Consider the following 8,030-nt stretch of genomic DNA (forward strand, 5'->3'; position numbering starts at 1 on the left):
GCAGGGTTAATTGTAACACCCTGTGGGGTTAACACTGTCTTCAATGCTAAAAATTAAAAAATTAAAAAAATTAAAAAAAGTTTAAAGTTTAAAGCTGATATGTGGATGTGGATGAAAATACAATGAATAATACAAATATATATATATATATATATATTTAAACGTATATTTTTATGTAATCTTTTAGGCATGTCATGTCAATAGCTAAAATGTATATATTGTATTTATGTCACGATCGTCATAGGAACATTCGGACCAAAGCGTAGCGTGAAATCGGTTTGACATTTTTATTATAAGTGAACCGCGCAAAAAAAACAAAAAACAATAAACGATACATGACGCTATGGAGTGCTCACAGGCAACCACACATAAACAAGATCCCACAAAACACAGTGGGGAAATGGCTGCCTAAATATGATCCCCAATCAGAGACAACGATAACCAGCTACCTCTGATTGGGAACCATACCAGGCCAACATAAAAATAAAACAACCTAGATTACCCACCCTAGTCACACCCCGACCTAACCAACATAGAGAATAAAAGGCTCTCTATGGTCAAGGCGTGACAATTTAAGATACTTTTAGCATTCAAAATATTGCCAATAAGCTTGCATTCATGTTTTTTCCTATCCAACAGCACCACAATGTGGACAAACTCAACCATACTATACAGACTAGCTAGACTTATATCCTTGAGTATGTATGCCAAGTTTCATCACTCTAAGTCAAACAGACCATACGCTCGATATAGTGCCACTGGTTGATATGAAGGTGCTTGCATTTGTTATGTCTTGACAGTGTTTGCAACATGTGTAACAAGTTGTTACAATATCAATATCTGTGACTGATTTATAGGCATTTATGTGTGAAACCACGCCCACGTGAATGTTTATTGGTCAGTAACCGCCAGTGGTGGAAAAAGTACACAATTGTCATCCTTGAGTAAAATTAAAGTTACCTTAATAGAAAATGACTCAAGTAAAAGTGAAAGTAACCCAGTAAAATACTATTTGAGTTAAAGTTTAAAAATAGACTTAAATATCCAAAGAAAATGTAATTGCTCAAATATAAGTATAAATAATTTCAAATTCCTTATGTTAACCAAAACAGATGGCACCATTTTATTGTTTTTTTTAAAAATGTATGGATAGCCAGGGGCTATCTCCAACACTCAGACATAATTTACAAATGAAGCATTTGTGCTTAGTGTGTCCACCAGATTAGAGGCAGTAGGGATGACCAGGGATGCGCTCTTGATGAGTGTGTGAATTGGATCATTTTCCAATCCTGCTAAGTACTTTTGGGTGTCAGGGAAAATGTGTGGTGTAAAAAGTAAAATATTTTCTTTAGGAATGTAGTGAAGTAAAAGTAAAAGTTGCCAACAATACAAATAGTAAAATAAAGTACAGATACCCCCAAAAAACTACTTAAGTAGTACTTAAAAGTATGTTTTACTTATCCTTTGTGTACTGTAGACTTAAAACAATGCAGCTTAATTGCATTTTAAACCCCAAATCTATTTTGCATGAAGAGTTTTCCCTCTTCACAATGCAGAAAGACTGCATTTAATCAGTGGACACCACCTGTTTTTATTGCAACACACCTGTCATAAATGTTTTCTTTACTAAAGTAGAGGTTTATTATTATTATTGCTAAAGATACTGCATAGGTATAAACATACATTTTTTTAGCAAGAGATAGCACTTGTATAGCCTAAGAGAGTAGCAGAAATGTGTAAAGTAGTTTTGAATGCCTTTTATTGAAAGGAAACAATAACAGTCTTTTTTGGCAACATAGTGATATATTCTTATAAACTGTACAATGAGGAATTCAACTACAAAATACTAGTCTTCTCCCATTTTTTAACCATTGCCCCCACCGACAAGGTGTATAAACAACAACAATAAATAAGTATAAATAAGATAATAAATACAAAACAACAATGTGAAGAACATAAATCAATCGACTCTAATTAGCACATATAGGACAGTATGCAAGTGTGTGTGCATGGACTTTGCAGATGTATTTTTCACATGTGCAGCACATAGTATTTGTTTAAAGGTCCTTTTTTGGAGGGCAAAATTGGCATCTTCTCCTCTTGCCTGCCACAGCTGCAGCCTCAGGTGGATCAGGACAAGATTCAGCCCATTGAACAGCTTTCACAAGCGCTGCAGAGGCTGCTGTGCGGGGGAGACGCTCCCTTCTTTGAATGTGTGGGGTTACAAGTGCCTTTCCCAGCTGCTCCAGGAGCACCCTCCTGTTGTTCCACTTATCAGACATCCAGGTAGGGTTGATCTTGTTCCATATCACAAAGGCATTGTATGAGGACACATCAATGATGTTATGGAAGATGACCAGGGGCCAGTGGACAGTCATCCTCCTGCAGCTGTAAGTTCCAATCATCTTGTCCAGGATGTCCACGCCTCCTTTGTTGTGGTTGATGGCCGGCTTCCTGTCCTCACAATCACTGATCTCAGCCGTTTTGTGCAGTGTGCTCAGCAGGACCACATTCTTGTTCCTCTTTGGGAGGTAAGAAACTAGAATGGTGGTGGGCGTGAAGGCAAACTTTGATGAGAAGACCTCTCTCACCTTTGTTGTGAGGAGTGCAGGGGGAGCTCAGGCTTGTTCTTTCTAACTGTGATCTTCCTCTTCAGGAGCTGCTGGCTGAGTTCAATCAGTAGCATTCATAATCTAAATTTCTCATTGTATGTGTGTGTGTCTTTGTGGTTTTTGTGGTGTGTAAATGATTTTATACCTGCTGGGTCAAAAATGACCATAAGACAATCTTTGTACCCTGGTGGCGTACTTCTTTAATGGAAATATGAACAAAGGCGATGTTTCACTTTTTCTAATGTTGGATTTACTCTAGGAAAAGTCATCAAATTTCTAGTTGAAACAATGTAATTTAGGGGGTTTCCTCTGCTGTTAAAACTTCTTTGGGATCGGTGCCCCGTCCATGGGACAGTTAAGCTCACGCAGGCTAATGTGAACAAGAACATTTCTCAGGACATAGACATATCTGATATTGGCAGAAAGCTTAGATTCTTGTTAACCTCTCTGCGCACTGAACCCGTTAGCAGGATTAAATTCGACAACATACGGTGATCGCTACATAAATAGTCATATTAAACATTCATGAAAATACAACTGTCTCACATGGTTCGAAAGCCTAGAATCTTGCTAATCCAACTGCGTTGTCAGATTAAAAAAATGATTTATCGCGAAAGAATACACTGCGATTATCTGATCACAGACCCCCATATCAAACTACTTATTCAACCAGCACTTGCGTAACAAAATCACAAATTGCATTGAAATAAATATTTTCCTTTGAAGATCTTGCTCTGGTTGCAATCCCAAGGCCCATTGTTACACAATGAATGGTCTTTTGTTCGGTGAAATCCATTGTTTATAGCCTAACACGAAACATTTTGTGAACGCTTATCTCGTTGAATTTCCTGTCATTCAATTTTTGACGTACGTCAAATAGACAGACTTTATCCAGTCATGTTTGGTTTCCTTGCAATCAACTGTTTGTTTGTAACACAACCAAACATGATGGGTCATTTTGCGGGACGTATTGACCCGGAAAAACCGATTGGAAGACAACAAGTGACGAGCCCATTGTGCACCAATTATATGACCACTGTCTCGTTGATTGACTGTATTTTAACCCAATGACCACTGATCGTCTTGAAATCTAGCTGGGTAGATAGCCAATGAGCAGAGGTAAACGGCAATATCCCATGGTTCTTTGTTGTAAGACAAACCTTTCCATTGAACGCTGCGTAAGGACCGTTCTTTCCCCATTGCCAATTCAACCGTGAAGGAGCGACGCTTTTTACGCACAGCAGTATTTCGGTGACTTGCATCTTCAGCTGTTTATTTATCCAACATCATGGCGAATAAGTCAAGGAAAGCTAATTCTAAGACTAGATATACGAATGTAGAAACAATTTTAGAGGAAAGTGAGATCGGCTTTTTGAAAACTCCATTTTGAAGACTCTGAAAATGAGGCATATTTTTTGAACGGAGAGGACATTGTTTTGGACTGGTAAGTTGCTCTCATGCTAATGCCGTTGTTTGAAATTAATATAATATTATTTGTGATTGTTTTTACATTTTATTTGCAATATATAAAGATTTAATGAAATAGGTAAAGTACACGTTATCTAGTCATTGTGAGTGAGGGTCTGTTTGTTTGTATGAGAACGACCATAGCCTATGTCTGTGTGTATATATATATATATACACACAGTGGGGCAAAAAAGTATTTAGTCAGCCACCAATTGTGTAAGTTCTCCCACTTAAAAAGATGAGAGAGGCCTGTAATTTTCATCATAGGTACACTTCAACTATGACAGACAAAATGAGAAGAAAAAAAATCTGAAAATCACATTGTAGGATTTTTAATGAATTTATTTGCAAATTATGGTGGAAAATAAGTATTTGGTCACCTACAAACAAGCAAGATTTCTGGCTCTCACAGACCTGTAACTTCTTTAAGAGGCTCCTCTGTCCTCCACTCATTACCTGTATTAAGTTATTTCATTTAACTAGGCAAGCCAGTTAACAACAAATTCTTATTTACAATGACAGCCTAACAGGGAACAGTGGGTTAACTGCCTTGTTCAGGGGCAGAATGACATGTGTTTACCTTGTCATCTCGGGGATTTGAACCAGCAACCTTTCAGTTCACTGGCTCAATGCTCTAAACACTAGGCTACCTTCCACCCCATTTAAGTTATTTAGTTGTTACTTTGTGCCACATGTTACTTTGTTCCCCGGTCGTCCCTAAAAAACTAAAAAGCAACAAACATCAAGTGAATAAATCTTCAGAAAAAGAAAAGCTTTGTCATAGCTGTGTTATCGCAGACTGCCATAGTAAGAGGCTGCAGAGGTGTATTTGCAGTCCCTGTGGCGCTGAAGCAGTTCTCTCGGTTAGCCTACTCCCAGCTCACTTGTTGGAGTCTTTTAACGCTGATGCAGCAAGCACAAATATATGATAATCTTACCAGGTGTCGATTTATACAGGTGTCACCCCTGACTTGATTTCCAAGAGAGGAGGGTTTTCTTTGCCTGTGATTGAAGTCACAATGTTATTATCAGGCAAAATGTATTCATGATACCAGAAGTGCAAGTTGCCTTCTGGGCTTTGTAATATAATACGGCGCTCTTTATCAAATTTAACAGTTTATTGGAAACAGCTTGTACACATGATTTAACCATGGGGCAGGTAGGCAGGGCCTGAGGATCACCCCCCGACACCACTTCACCATGCACAACATTTATACACTCACCTCTCCTCCCTCTCTTTCATTTGTCCTCTTTCATCTCTCTCTCTCTCCGTCTCTCTCTCTCTCTCTCTCTCTCTCTCTCTCTCTCTCTCTCTCTCTCTCTCTCTGTCTCTCTCCCTCTCTCTCCCTCTCTCTCAATCTCTCTCTCTCTCTCTCTCTCTCTCTCTCTCTCTCCCTCTCTCTCTCTCTCCCTCTCTCCCTCTCTCCGTCTCTCTCTCTCTCTCTCTCTCTCTCTCTCACACACATCTGAAGTGCAGGGGCCTTTTGTGCACATTGTTGTCTGTTGCCCTGAAAGGCGCACGATAACAGAAAGCGTGACGTGACAAATAGACTTTGTGCCGCACAGACAGATTTAAGTGATATGTTGTTGAATGGTAGCGACCCGCTGTACACACACACAGACACACACATACCAAAGTTGTGCAGTTTTGCATTTAATACACATTAATTTCCCTACTCCCTATCATCTATTCGGTTATCCTTAAAAATAGATGTCTCTGACACCTGCAATTGATATAGACAAATAGATGTCATTCACCTTTTTCGTGTAATTAGTTTTTACCTTTGTGGATCTCAGCTGAACACTGATATGATCCGAACCTTAAAGGGTCTCGCCCCGGGGGATGTCACCCTTGTAGACAAGGAAACCCTTAGTGTTGGGTTACCATTACAGACTGAGACCAGCTACTGTGGAATGCTACAGTTCTAAGGACTGGAATGAAAAATGGAGGCCTTAAAAAAAAAGTGTATTTGCTTTATGTTGCAGAAATGTGTTAAAACGATAACAGAAAAAGGTGATATTAATAGTGGTCACAAAGCAGTTACGCAGCCTATTCATGTGACCGTTGTAAGCCTTCCTCCCAGCATTTACATAAATACAATTGTGACTTTGGGCAATGTCCGTCTTGTATTGCTCTAATAATGAACATGGAGGAAGACAATGAATTGAATTAAACATTTCAAAATGAAACCACTATAGGCCTACATCTTTATTATCAAACTGATAACTCACCAATATCATTGATTATTGTTTATTATTATCGGGGTGGCAGGGTAGCCTAGTGGTTAGAGCGTTGGACTAGTAATCAAAAGGTTGCAAGTTCAAATCCCCAAGCTGACAAGGTACAAATCTGTTGTTCTGCACCTAAACAGGCAGTTAACCCACTGTTCCTAGGCCGTCATTGAAAATAAGAATTTGTTCTTAACTGACTTGCCTAGTAAAATAAAGATAAATTAATTGTTTTTTTACTTAACCAGGTGAGTTGACTGTGAAAACATTCTCATTTGCAGCGATGACCTGGGGAAAGTTACAAAACATAGACTTAGTTCCAAGATACAGGGCCTTCAGAATGTAGTCATACCCATTGACTTGTCCACATTTTGTTTTGTTACATCCAGAATTCAAAATGGATTAAATAGTTTTTTCCTTCACCCATATACACACACATTACCCTAATTTGACAAAGTGAAAACATGTTTTTAGAAAATGTAGAATATTTATTGAAAATTAAATAGAGAAATAACTCATTTAAATAAGTATTCACACCCCTAAGTAAATACATACTGTATTAGAATCACATTTGGCAGTGATAACAGCTGTGAGTCTTTCTGGGTAATTCTATAGGAGATTTGCACACCTGGATTGTACAATATTTGCACATTATCTTAAAACTAACAATGGCAAGCTCAAGTCTTTGATGGCTTAAATGACAAGTCGATTTAAGTCAAAACTGTAACTAGGCTACTCAGGAACATTCAATTTCGTCTTGTATATTTGTGTTTTAAGTTATTGTGTTTTAAGTTATTTTCCTGCTGAAAGGTGAATTTGTCTCCCAGTGTCTTTTGGAAAGCAGACCAGGTTTTCCTCTAGGATTGTGCTTGTGCTTAGCTCTATTCCATTTCTTTATATTCCTAAAAAAACACTCCTTAGTCCTTGCCGATGACAAGCTCACCCATAGCATGTTGCAGCCATCAATATGCTTGAAAATATGAGGAGTGGTATTCAGTGATGTGTTGTGTTAGATTTTGCCCCAAACAAAACACTGTATTCAGGACATAAAATGCATTTATTTGCCACATTTTTTTTACTTTAGTGCCTTATTGCAAACAGGATGCATGTTTTGGAAAATGTTAATTCTGTTCAGGCTTCCTTCTTTTCACTCTGTCATCTGGGTTAACATGGGGGAGTAAGTACAATTGGTGATCCATCTTCAGTTTTCAACTGTATCTTTGTAGTGACTGGGTGTATAGATACACCGTCCAGAGTGTAATTAATAACTTCACCATGCTCAAAGGGATATTCAATGTTTTACCCATCTACCAATAGGTGCTCTTCTTCGCGAAACATTGAAAAACCTCCCTGGTCTTTGTGGTTGAATCTGTGGTCGAAATTCACTGCTCGACTGAGGGACCTTACAGACAATTGAATGTGTGTGGTACAAAGATGAGGTAGTCATTAATTTTTTTTATTTTAAACACTATTATTGCACACAGAGTGAGTCCATGTAACTTGTTACGTGACTTAACTTGTAAAAATGTCTAGAAACATGATTCCACTTCGACATTATGGGGTACTATGTGTTTTAAATGCAGGCTTTTGTGAATACTTTCTGAAGGTCTTGAATTAGCACAAAAAAACACAACAAAATAATAAATAATCATGAAAAAATAAAAAAGATTAGAATCATAAAAAAGGAAGTAATTATTGCTTAAAAAGGGCCTCACAGAGCCT

Source organism: Oncorhynchus masou, chromosome 30, assembly GCF_036934945.1.
Source record: "Oncorhynchus masou masou isolate Uvic2021 chromosome 30, UVic_Omas_1.1, whole genome shotgun sequence".
In the NCBI taxonomy this organism is placed as follows: Eukaryota; Metazoa; Chordata; class Actinopteri; order Salmoniformes; family Salmonidae; genus Oncorhynchus; species Oncorhynchus masou.